This window comes from Physeter macrocephalus, chromosome 15 (genome assembly GCF_002837175.3).
Source record: "Physeter macrocephalus isolate SW-GA chromosome 15, ASM283717v5, whole genome shotgun sequence".
Taxonomy (NCBI): domain Eukaryota; kingdom Metazoa; phylum Chordata; class Mammalia; order Artiodactyla; family Physeteridae; genus Physeter; species Physeter macrocephalus.
In genome coordinates this window covers 63,936,024-63,949,305 of record NC_041228.1, presented here as the reverse complement: position 1 = coordinate 63,949,305, position 13,282 = coordinate 63,936,024, and the positions used below count along the sequence as shown (strand labels likewise).

General features: G+C 39.3%; 1 protein-coding gene across 1 annotated transcript in view; it reads left to right on the top strand.

Annotated features, from left to right (window-relative positions):
- The window catches only part of KCNB2 (potassium voltage-gated channel subfamily B member 2), a 402,961-nt gene that overhangs the window by 52,724 nt on the left and 336,955 nt on the right, over nt 1–13,282 (top strand). The window lies entirely within an intron of this gene.

Genomic DNA, 13,282 nt, shown 5'->3' with positions numbered 1-13,282 from the left:
GGATCCCACATGCGGCGGAGCGGCTGGGCCCGTGAGCCATGGCCGCTGAGCCTGCGCGTACGGAGCCTGTGCTCCGCAACGGGAGAGGCCACAGCAGAGGGAGGCCCGCATACCACAAAAAAAAAAGAAAAAAAGATGAAAATAAAATATATACATTCAACTTTTCAACATAGTGCTTTCCTTTCAGTTTAATGTGTAAGTTAGAACAGTGGTTCTCAACTGGGGGGGTGGGTGACCCCTCATCCCTAAGGAGGTAATGTGTGTGTTTGGGAAGGTTGTCTCAATGATGTGGCACTGTTGACACTTAGTAGGTAAGGGCTGAATCCTCAACCCTCTGCCAGGCGCACAGCCATCCCTCATAAGGGAGAACTGATAGAGTTAGAAATTACCTGAACCTAGAACCTAACTGTGGACATATTTTTAATCCCAGTTTTAATAAACAGAGAATTTTTCAGAAATGCAACCGAAGTATAAATCTAAAGATATAAATCTACTTTCTTTTGCTCTGAATTTTACAGGAGATGTTCACTGTCTCTGCTGATCTCATCATCAGTAGCGGCACTGCTCATGGTATTTGAGTCACTAATAACACGTACTTGCAGATATTGCGTTCATAGTGATCATACAACTAAGTCCAGGCGTGCTCCTATTTCATTGTAGTTGTCCAGCCTGAGTACGTTATGGAAACACAGATTATTTTATTATAAATTAGTTTCCTTTTATCTCTTTTACATTACAGTTTTGTTCTTACAATGATTTTTTAAAAAGAATGAATGTGCAGGTGAGTTAAATTATTCATGGATTCCATTTCAATACAGTAAATAAGGCCACAGAAAATGATGTTTCTCAGAGGAGGTGTTGTGAGTGATAGAATTGAGAATCCCTGAGTTAAATTCCATTTGGAGCCATAAACACCCAGAGTCATTCATTTTCTTCTTCAAAATTTTATAGCCATTTTAACCGTAGGTAATTTAATCACCTCAGAACTGTCTCCTTTTTAAGTACCATGTGGTATTATTAACATATATATACACCATCTTCCTGCTTTGTAATTTGTTTGAGTTTCACTAAGTCCAAAAGCAATACAAGAATGGAGGTATCTTCCTGAGATGCTTCCCTTATTCCTCATTTTCTGCTGCTTTTATTTTTACTTTTTTGCTCTTCTCTGAAAGAACACCGGAATCAGAACGAAGCTAATACCAGTGAGCAAAAGGGCAAAGTTACTTCTTTTAAAAGAAAAGCTCACTTTTCACCATGGTAACCAGACTATCATATGACACACATACCACGTGACCCATGAAATATGAACCCTTTCAGAAGTACATTTCTACCAGCACATAATGAGCTTTCATGTTAGTGTAGTAAGGACTGGAATAAGGTGACACTTTAGGTTGATTTGGGTCAAATGAGTCCTTTGATATCTTGTAACATTTTTCTTTCACTTTGCAAGAGGTAACACTAGCATTTCATTTTTAAAAAATGCTTAATGAAAGTAAACTATATGCTATGAACACAAGGCAAATGCATTCTACCAAGTCCTAGAAATGGCACATTTCCATTTCCTTTGCGTGTAAGGACTGAGAAAAATCCCTGAGATTTCATCTTCCTTCTATTTCTCAGGCTGTGTATAGGCTGTGTATTTGTAGCTGCCTATATACTCAAGTGAAAACAAAAACAAAACTTAAAAGTCACAGCTGAGCTTAGTGTGCCCATAACCACTGGTCTTTTGTTTTGTTTTGTTTTTTAATTTCTTTTTTTTTTTTTTTTTTTTTTTTTGTGGTATGCGGGCCTTCCTCTGTTGTGGCCTCTCCCGTTGCGGAGCACAGGCTCCGGACGTGCAGGCTCAGCGGCCATGGCTCACGGGCCCAGCCGCTCCGCGGCATGTGGGATCCTCCCAGACCGGGGCGCGAACCCGGTTCCCCTGCATCGGCAGGTGGACGCGCAACCACTGTGCCACCAGGGAAGCCCTTTAATTAATTTTTATTGGAGTATGGTTGCTTTACAATGTTGTATTAGCCTCCGCTGCACAACAAAATGAATCAGCCATACACATACAGGTATCCCCTTCCTTTTGGACTTCCCTCCCATTTAGGTCACCACAGTGTATTAGGTAGAGTTCCCTGTGCTATACAGTATGTTCCCATCAGTTGTCTATTTTATACATAGTATCAGTAATGTATATGTGTCAATCCGAGTCTCCCAGTTCCTCCCACCCCCACCCCTTTCCCCCTTGGTATCCGTACATTTGTCCTCTACGTCTGTGTCTGTATTTCTGCTTTGCAAATAAGATCATCTATACCATTTTTCTAGATTCCACATATATGCATTATTATACCATATTTGCTTTTCTCTTTCTGACTTACTTTACTCTGTATGACACTCTCTAGGTCCATCCACATCTCTACAAATGACCCAATTTCATTCCTTTTTATGGCTGAGTAATATTCCATTGTATATATGTACCGCATCTTCTTTATCCATTCATCTGTCGATGGACATTTGTTTCCATGTCCTGGCTATTGTAAATAGTGCTGCTATGAACATTGGGTTGCATGTGTTTTTTTGAATTATGGTTTTATCTGGGTATATGCCCAGTAATGGGATTGCTGGGTCATACGGTAGTTCTATTTTTAGTTTTTTTAGGAACCTCCATACTGTTTTCCATAGTGGCTGTATCAATTTACATTCCCACCAACAGTGTATGAGGGTTCCCTTTTCTCCACACCCTCTCCAGCATTTATTGTTTGTAGATTTTTTGATGATGGCCATTCTGGCCGGTGTGAAGTGATACCTCATTGTAGTTTTGATTTGCATTTCTCTAATAATTAGTGATGTTGAGCATCTTTTCATGTGTTTGTTGGCCATCTGTATGTCTTCTTTGGAGAAATGTCTGTTTAGCTCTTCCGCCCATTTTTGGATTGGGTTGTTTGTTTTTTTGATATTGAGCTGTGTGAGCTGCTTGTATACTTTGGAGATTAATCCTTTGACGGGTGCTTGGTTTGCAAATATTTTCTCCTATTTTTTTAAAATTATGGTAGCTAAAACCTCTGGTTTTGATTTAAATGTATGATGTTTGACAAAGGACAAATAAAGCAAAGGAAGAGGGAAACCTTTTCTAAATATGCAAATGGGTAAAAATGAAAATATTTCACTCAACTTTTAAATATCCTTTTGCCCTTTTCTCTTGGAAGCACCTTTTGTTCAGTGAGCTCTTTGCAATGAACATCTTTGAAAATCTCTTCTAACCGTAGTACTTCCTAAGTCTACTTTCCCAATGCTAGGGCACTTTATATCTAGTTCATCTAGTTCTGTAGGCGTTCAGAAACTTAGCAGGCCCCTGAAGGCTCTGGGTAGCTTCAGATACAATGACTCACATAAGCACCGATTTCTACAGCCAGATACTGATCTGTTTCCTTTAGGGCATCCAATGGGATATTAGTGGTTTTGAAGCCAAAGTTTTCTTTACAAGTATATAAATCAACCTATAATATATTGATAGCTGGAACTGAGCTGGAAATTGATGGGCATGTAGAATAAACTACTTTCAAAGCTTACTCAGAAATGTAATAGATATTAAATATGTTACCTACCGTGGAAGTGGAAATTATTTATTCTAGTAATCCTAATGGCAAAACCATAGAATCCTGTCATGTTTAGTTATCAGTGAAAAATCAGGAGTTATATTTCTATTTCTCAATCCAATTCCTCCTCTTTTTTCTTAAATTTTTCTGTCTGCATAGATTTGAGTTCCTAAGATTTTAAGGAGAGGATGCAAGGAAGATAAGATTCTTATACACAGTGGAAAAAATTCACTGACGGGCAATCAGACCAGACTATCAATGTATTGAAGATCAGAGTCATATTTCATTCAACTTGGGATTCCTTGCAGGTAGCATGGGGCTTTAGTAGACACTCAGTAGATACTTGGTGAAATAAAATTATTTGTGTTATTATTATATGTAAAGATTTTCCTGTTATAATGTTAGCCTTTTGAATTATAAGAATAGTTTCACTGAGAATAATCTTACATAAGCTTATGTAACTAAGAACTAGATAATCTCTTAAAATGAATATTTAGCTACATCAAATTATACATCCAAAACTTAAAGCATAAGAAATTTTCATTTTTGCTTTAGAGATTCACATTATTATTGAATTATGCTATGTCCATCTGCTCAAGGACTAGATATATTTAGGCTCTAGTGAGCCAGAATGAAAGATTCAATGGATTATTCATCTGCCTCATGCTCTGATACATAGAAACCTTCTGATTTGTAAGTTTTACCCAAAACTCATCTTCTCTCTTTGTTTCATGATAAGGAAATTATGAAATACATACTTGAGTTGAGAATAACTTTGTGATTTCCTTCTTCACTCTAAAGGAGAGAAGATGGAGTTAATAGTAGAGTGAATACTTGTGTTGATGCTTAATTTGAGAATTACTTTTCTTTTTCTAACACTAATATTGCAAAAAAAAAATATATATATATATATATAGAGAGAGAGAGAGAGAGAGAGAGAGAGAGGGAGAAAGAGAGAGAGGGTTAATGGTTCATTTCTAGATGCATAGTCTGCCTCAAACTGTGGTAGTCATTAGGGCTGTTTACAAATATTTCTTTCAAGTGATCCATGGCTATATGACTTGCAGGGGCCATGGAAATATGAACATTGAAGTGGGTGTCACTTCTGGACAGACAGAGATTCAGTGTGCATTTTGCACGTTTCCTCCTTTATCCTGTCTTGGTGAATATGGAAGTGTGTATTGAGATGGGTCTTGCATCATTCAGGGTCTCTCAGTGACTCTGTTGAGTAGAACACCCACAAGGTCCATGTTAATCCTATGCGATGAGAATGACTTTTGTGTACTCAACATCCGAGATTTTGGTGTTTTTGTTTTGGTTTGTTTTTGTTATAGCAGCATAACCTAGCATAACCTAACATACTAAGGCTAAAATACCCATCCAGGTTATTTTTGTTTTGCACCCCTGAAAGAAAGTGCAAGTATCTGGTATGAGCATTTGTAAGAGAATCTGAGAGAATAAAAATAAAGGTTTTTAAAATTTGAGCTACTTTGAAATGTATAGACTTTTATTTTAGGCTTCTTTTGTAAAGTCAGAAGAGAAGACAACATGTAAAAAGTTTTCTTTGATTACATTGAGTATTTGCCATGCTTGATAGTTGGTGGTTATAATTTAAATTAGAAAATAACAACTACTATATTTAGAATTCATGGTTGTTTGTAGACATCTTCGAAAAGTTTGTATAGTATTTATACTTAGAAAGATACGCTGAGCCCTAAATATCTGTGTAGAGAGAAGTACTTTGACATATGGAAAGAGTTTCATTAAATTCTTTAATTGTGTTCTCAGTATAAACTGGTTTTGGTTTGGGGGAGTACAGATGTATTAGATCTGCTTCTTGGCTAAGGAAAAGGCCAAAGAAAGTGGCTCTGGGCTCTTTAGTGACTAAAGGGAAAGATGTTAAAAATTCATTTCAGTGGGAGAAAAGATATGGAAAGAATGTGTCACTTCTGAGGTGGGTATTGGGAAAACCAGGGTAACTCCTTTCCTCTTTTATTTTTGTTTGAATTCCTGGGCAACTCCAGGGAAAGAGTTGAGAACGGATGTGAGGTTGGGATTATACTGTGACAACTTTCTCATCTCAGTGGTGTGAGATGTGGAACCACGGGGGTTAGGGATCACTTAAGGGTCTCAGTGAATTTCCAGTAATCCCTTCCTGACCTGGAGCCATAATCTGTTGGCACGGTTGAATTGATTATGTGGCGATCAATTGTGAAGACCATTATTAGGGCATCTAAAATGATTGAATCTGCTGAGGTATGGTTAATTTCATAAATATTGAATGATCCATAGTCTGCCAAATGGCTCTGCTGTGTTTATTGGACTCACAGGAAGCAAATGGGAACTTGTTCTTTTTTATTTTATTTTATTTTTTTTCAGATTGAAGGGAAAAGAAAACCTCTGTGTTAATCACTAGGTCTCAGTGAAGGTTGTTTTACTTATCTCTACTCAACAATAATTAATTGAACAAGATATTATACTAGATACTGTAGGGGATAGAAAGATGAATAAAATTAGCCTCAATTTCAAGGAATTTAGAATCTAGCAGGAAATTATAATCTAGTTATATGCCTCATCTTGATATGGCTTATGACTCAGCTCCATTGATATTTATGAGAGCCTTCAAAGAATTTGGAGGTGGAAATAAGAAGATAAAACAGGTTCCTTATTATTAAAAATTTAAGATGTTTTCAATTTGGAAAAAAGTTAATAATCTAACTCTACCACAAGAAGCAAAGCAATTTAGTCCCCCTTATCCCTGCTACCCACCATCATTCAAATGTGTGTCCACCACGTTCTCAGGTTCAGATCACCAGATATAATCTGCCAGAAAATATTTTAAACTGCTCTGGCCTGTGATGAATAGTCTTGGAGATATAGCTGGAGATATCCGAAGTGACATCTTCAGTAGATTCTAATGGTTATGGAAATAAAGAAGTGTAGAGTATTTGATTTTGGTGGCTGTAGCCTAGACTTTTCTTTTGGTAATGATCAAAATTTCTAGACGAACGTGTCAGTAGAAAAGCTATACACATTGCAGAGAGCTAGATGCTCTCAATATGGTGGTACTTTTCTTTACCTGGGGACTCAGCAATTCTAACTAAGGAAACACAGGTAGTAACAGAGTCCAGAAGACCTCCTTCCCTGCCCTGCAGATTACTTAGGAAAGTTCACTCAGCCAATTTACTTAATCTTTTTAAAAAAAAATGTAAAAAGTTAAAGCATTTGAAGAAATAGTTATGAATATGATAGCAGACTAGAAGCAGCAAGTGAGGTTAGAATATTTTCCTCAGTGTACTCACAGTAGTCAGAAGTGATGGTTGACAAAAACCTGGGCAACAGAGGAGAAAAATTGTGAAAAACGGATACAGGGACCACAGACTCAGCAACCTGGGGCCATTTATTGGAGGGGAGTCGTTCATAGTTCAGCAGCCCCTGAGGGTGCTGCCATTTTACAGACAGTAATGCATTCATCCTCTCTCTGTCCCAGGTGAAAACATCAACCTCTTCCATTAGCATCAGCTCTGCACTCCCTCACAGAGCCCTTCGTGTGCTGGCCTTGGCCTGCCCTGCCCACCATTGTTTCCACCCACGCTGCTCCAGCCCTTCCTTGAACTTTTTCACATGATCGTCCTCAAATGGATCATTATCTCTGGGTCTTCTGGTTTCTTCTTCCTGAAATCCTTCTTGTGACTTTCTACTCGTGCTTTAATTCTCAAGTCATTGATCTTCTTAGAGTGAGTTAAGTGGGCCTGCCATGTTGGGTTCCCATCACATCCTGTATTTCCTGTATCTCACTCTACATTCTAAGGTAATGGTTTGTTTAATGGTCTTGAGCAGGGCTTGGCCAACTATGGTGCATGGACCAAATTCAGCTCCTGCCTATTTCTGTAAACAAAATGTTATTGGAACTGAGCCATGCTTATTGCTGTGGCTCCTTTCACACTATAATGGCACAACTGAGTAGTGGAGACAGATACTTTTATGTCCCACAAAAGAAAAAAATATTACTATCTGGGCTTTTATAGAAAAAGTTTGCTGAGTCTTAGTCTCAAGAATGAGCAACCTGTCTACCTTCTTCACCACTGAATCTCTAATATTTGGCACATTGTTTGCACAAAGTAGATGTTCCTAACATTTTGAGGGAGTGAGTTAAACATAAATACGAGGAAAGTTGCCAAGGAAAAATGAAGATAACTATTCGACATCTTTTATGTGCTCGATGCTGTCCTGGGTACTTTACAAGTATGCTCCTGTAATCCTCAGAGCAACCCTGATAAGTAGGGGTTATTATACCCAATTTGCAACTGAGACACTGAAGTTAAGGGTTTATAAATGATTTCTGTAAATGATACAAAGCAAGTAAAAATGGATTACCTGGAGACTGACTCAGACTTCCCTTGCAGTGAGGTGCTCTGTCTTAATACGCAAGGACTATCTAGTACACCGTGGTGGTTAAGAGCAGGATCTGGCACTAGAGTGCCCGATTTCCATCCAGGCTCCACCATTTAAAACTTCCATGACCAGAAGTCACTGAATTGCTCTGGGCCTAATTTTCCACAGCTGTAACAGGTTCTTTAACCTCCCTGGCCTTTGTCTCTGCAGCTAATAAATGAGTTGATTTTAGCATCCCATTTGAATGTTGCGAAGTTTAAATAAGATACTATGCGTAAGTTGCTTTGAGGTGCTTGGCACATAGGAAGCATTCAAGACATGTTAATCTTTGTTATTACAGAAAGGTGCCTCAAAATCATTGCTAATAGGTCAGAATTTTCAAGAAATTCCATTCTATTTGTAACTTACGTTTACCTAATTTCAAAGAGGATTTCCAGCGGTATTTTGCCTTGTGTTCTGTATATTCTGCAAAGGTAAGAAAGTGGTTCGTGATATAGCTTATTATAATATCCTATTTTCTGTGTTGAGCTAAAGAAATCATCTGCTGTTGCCATTGGCATTAACTGTGCCTACTTTTTGGAATTTTCCAAATATCATATACATGGTAGCAAAATGTGATGCCTGGATCAGAGTGTGGTTTACCGCGTAAGGATTTTCTGCCGATGCTGTTACCTGTGCTACTGACCCCAACATTTGCAGGAGCACTGCGATGCAGCCAACTTGTTCCCATTTTCACATTGCCTGAAGCTGGAATGTTTTCCTTTTACAAATGACAATATCAAGCTACTACATAAAAAACATGTAAGTCTAGAATCTATGTACAGTTTGGGGGTTGTTCGGTTGGTCTGGTTTTTGGTGTTTGGTTTTAGCTAAAGCATCAGCGTGTTATCAGGGCAAAATAAGAAAGTTTCATAAACCTTTTTTAAAGACAGAAATCTAATAGTCAATGAAAATATCCTTGCCCATGCAATATAGAAATTGGCTTTGTAGTCTTCAGATCTATCCCAGCTTCTTGAAAGTTAAGCCTTATAGAGAGTTAGACTGTTTTCTTCATCAGATCATTGTTAGAAAAACTTTATTGGACAGATCAACTCTAATGATATGGTTAAGATTGTTCTGGCTTCATGTGATGAGAATATTAAGGTCATGAAACCAGGGCTCTAGAATTCACCCCTAACTTTGCCAGCCAGTAGGCCCCAACTCATAAACACTGAAAAAGAAATAAAGATAATATGTTCTAGTTACAACAAATCCTGTGTTTTGGTCCTAATATTGTATTACTACCTATAAAGAAAGAGTATCAGCATATTCATTAATTTTCCTTTATAGGCTTCAGTTGACAATTAAGGCATTTCATTAAACATTCTCTTAATCATAATTTTATCTCTCAGTAGGAGTTGATGTACTTGAATTTCACCATTCGTGTCAATTACATTGGCCTTATATTTGCCAGCAGTGGATTCTCTTTAATCAGCATTTTTTTTCACGAAATGATCCTGAAGGTAAAACTTTGGTAGTTAAGTTGGTAACATACATTCTAGTGGACAGTTAGACCTCTATCGATGAGCAAAAGGAGAGGACTGTGAGCCATGTGGGTTTGGAAAAGGAGGCAGAATTAGAGGCGTGGACCTTTCAACAAACAGTAATGTAGGAAGCGCTGGTTATAAACATTCTTAGCTTCTTTTTAGATATCTAGATGACAAATTCAGCTTCTCTAGGTTGAAAATCTAACCACTTATGTGTGGAGTTGAAGATTCAACCCTTCACTGACTGCTGGATAGTGGTTTGACTCATTATAAGTTGACTGATGACTTAACTTCCACTGATAAGTGTGTTAGTTAAGGGCAGATACTCAGGCATGCTACCAAATACTGGAAATATGACTGTTATCCTAGCAAGGCGAACCTTAACTCCTGAAATAGATGCTGATGTAGTTTCTTGATCTGGATGGCCTCAAATGCCAGGTCAGCACAGGACGCGCTAACACAAAAACAATTTGTTGAGAATATCAGCAAAGCAGTACTTCAACAACCCTAAATGATGTTGGCAGGCAACTAATGAGGACAAGAAGTCATGCACTGAAGCTCCGCAGACACGCACAATTTTGTGGATGTATTTTAACTTGCTTAGGTCCTCAGAATTGCAACTCAAGTTTGGTCAACAATCCAGTAGATGAAGGCTTGTACTTTTCCAGACATGCTCTATTTTTGTTCACTCTGTGCGTGTGGGCAGAAGCCCTGGAAAAGCTTTTTTATCATTCCTGAAATGCAAAATGTTCTATTTAGCTTAGAAACTCTATTCTTTGTACTAATAACTGATATAGGCAGCTCCAGCCATTTTAAAAATGATTTAAGAGAAAATGAACCTTGGCATTTAAGTCTCGGTAACTGAGTGGTCTGTCGTGATTGTACCCAACTAAATTTGGGGAAGTGGCCTCAATTTTGTTTTCATTCCTTTCCTTCCTTTGAGTTGCATAACACAATAAGAATTTTTTCCACTGGTATCCACTACTGAATTACTACTAGAGTATTTGCTGCTCTACTGAATTTTAATCAAAGGATGAATGTACATTTCAAATTATTTTAATTTCTGTCACCCTTCTCAATATTTGTTCACTTAGCTTTACATAACATCTGTGTGAGAGATTACATGCATCATGCCATCTCATTCCATGGGTGGGTTCCAGTTATCTTTGCCAAACTATCCTAAACAGCAGTGACTTCACAAACAACCATTTGACTCTGACTCAGAACTTCATGGTTTGGTAATGCAGGCAGGGCATGGCTTGGCAGTTCTTCATCATGTCAGGCAACATCAACTGAGGTCAACTGGTAGAATTCAGCTGGCAGCTGACTGGTCTTTGCTTACGAGCCTGGCACCTTCGTGGGAGCAGCTGGAAGGCTGGGCTCATACAGGCTCCCTTCCTTTTCCTTGTAGTCTTGTGGGGTCTTTCCACATCATCTCTCCAGTAGGATTGTCAGACTTCTTATACGCAATTCCAGTTTCCCAGAGTGAGCCTTCCAAGAAGCCCAGGTAGGAGCTACAAAGCTTCTAATGACTTAGCCCCAGAACATCATGGAGCCCACCCAAAATCAAGGGAAAGGTGGCATGAACATTGCCTTTCTCTAGATGGAAGGAGTAGCAAAGAATTCATGGGCATCTTTAATCCACCATAGATGGGTTAGTCAGTTTCAATTCCTCTGTGATTAAGCACACCAAACAGAGCCAACCTGCTAGTCATCGACCATCAGGCCATATCTCCTATAAACCTGATGTATGTCCCATCCTTCTCTGACTCCCTTCAGCCAATCAAATTATCTTCTTGAGTGTCACCTCTGGAATTTAGCCTCTGGGCATCTCTTGCATAGTCTCCTAACTAGTATTCCCAAATGATTGTACGAAAGCACGTGCGTTATGTGTCGCTTCTCATTAATGGCTGCAAGTGGCCTGTAAGGCGCAATCCACACACCTTAGCCCAACACACAAGGTCCTCCATTATTAGTTGTCATTCTTCTTTTTAACCATAGCATCTGCCCTTCCCTTCCCAACTCTACCCCACCCCTGCACCACTCACCGTGTCCCAGTGTGCTCTGGCCATGGTGTTTCCCAAACACAACATGCCCCTGCTTGACCCTGTACCTTATTTAGCAGTTCTCTCCTCCTTGAATATTACCCATTACCTCCATACCCCCCTGCTGAAAGTGGACGGCCTATTCATCTTTCAAGGTTCTGTTCAAATGTCGCCTGCCCTGCACTCCCGTAACATGGTACTTGTGTCACCAGTGCAGGAGTGGATCATGCTTTTGCTGATGTTCATTTCTTGTGAGTTGGAGAAGTGCCAGAGCACCGCGGTTACAAGCATAGACTCTGAGCCAGAGGGACTTCTGGTTTCACAACTTATTAGCTCTACTAGGCTGAACAGTGTCCTCTCAAAATCCACGTCCTTTTAGAACCTCAGAATGCAACCCTGTTTAGACATGGGGTCATTGCAGATGTAATTAGTTGAGTTCATACTGGGGTAAGGTGGACCCTTCATCCAATATGACTGGTGTCCTTATAAGAAGAGGAGACACAGAGATAGACATGCAAGGGAAGACAGGATGAAGAGACATAGAGAGAGCCCCACGTGACCACGGAGGCCAAGATTGGAGTAATGTATCTACAAGACAAGGAACACCGAGGATTGTAGCGGCACCAGAAGCTAGGAGAAAGACATAGATTTTCCCCTAGAACTCGGTCCCACTGACAGCTTGATTTCAGACTTACAGCCTCCAGAACTGGGGGAGAATAAGTATTTGTTGTTTTAAGCCACCTGGTTTGCGATACTTTGTTACAGCCGCCCTAGGACATGACCTTGAGCAAGTTATGTATCCTCTCTGTGTACCTCAGTTTTCTCATCTTTAAAATGGTCTTAATAATGAATTTTAGTAGAGGTTTTGTGTAAATTAAATGAGTCAAGAGGTACTAACTGCTTAAGACACCACCTGCATACAGTAAGTGCTTCATTCTTCAATCTATTTTTAATGTGTTTGTGTGTATCTGCCACTAGGATGGAGAGCATGTTTATTTGGTTTTTATACCTTATTTTGAGAAGAAATTGTGACATGGCAGAAAGAGTCAATGCCGAGAAAAACAAAAACCCTGAATTCAACTTAAGGATATGGTGTTTAAGAGCCAACGTGTGATTTTGAGCCTCAGTCTCCTCATCTGTAAGATGAGACAAATGGTACCGATTTTGCTGGTACCATTTTTGTTTGGTACGATTTTTGTTGTGGGAATAAAAATTACTATATATCTTACATATAATAGGTCCTCAAATAACGGGAGATCTATATACTTTCCCCAAAATCACCCAGCAAAGAACCATGAGCATTTTAATTGCTTAGAAATGCCTTTCAGTTGGATGTTTTAATTAGTCCCTCAGTACCTGTTTAAGTGAACATTTTTGGCAATTCTGTATTTTTCCCCAGAGTGTTGTTTTTTAAATAGTAATTTGGTTAAACTACTCTTTTTTAAAATTTTATTTATTTATTTTTGGCTGCGTTGGGTCTCCATTGCTGCACGCGGGCTTTCTCTAGTTGTGGCGAGCGGGGGCTACTCTTCGTTGCAGTGCTTGGGCTTCTCATTGCGGTGGCTTCTCTTGTTGCGGAGCACGGGCTCTAGGCACACGGGCTTCAGTAGTTGCAGCACGCGGGCTCAGTAGTTGTGGCTCACGGGCTTTAGAACGCAGGCTCAGTAGTTGTGGCGCACGGGCTTAGTTGCTCCGCGACATGTGGGATCTTCCCGGACCAGGGCTCAAACCCGCG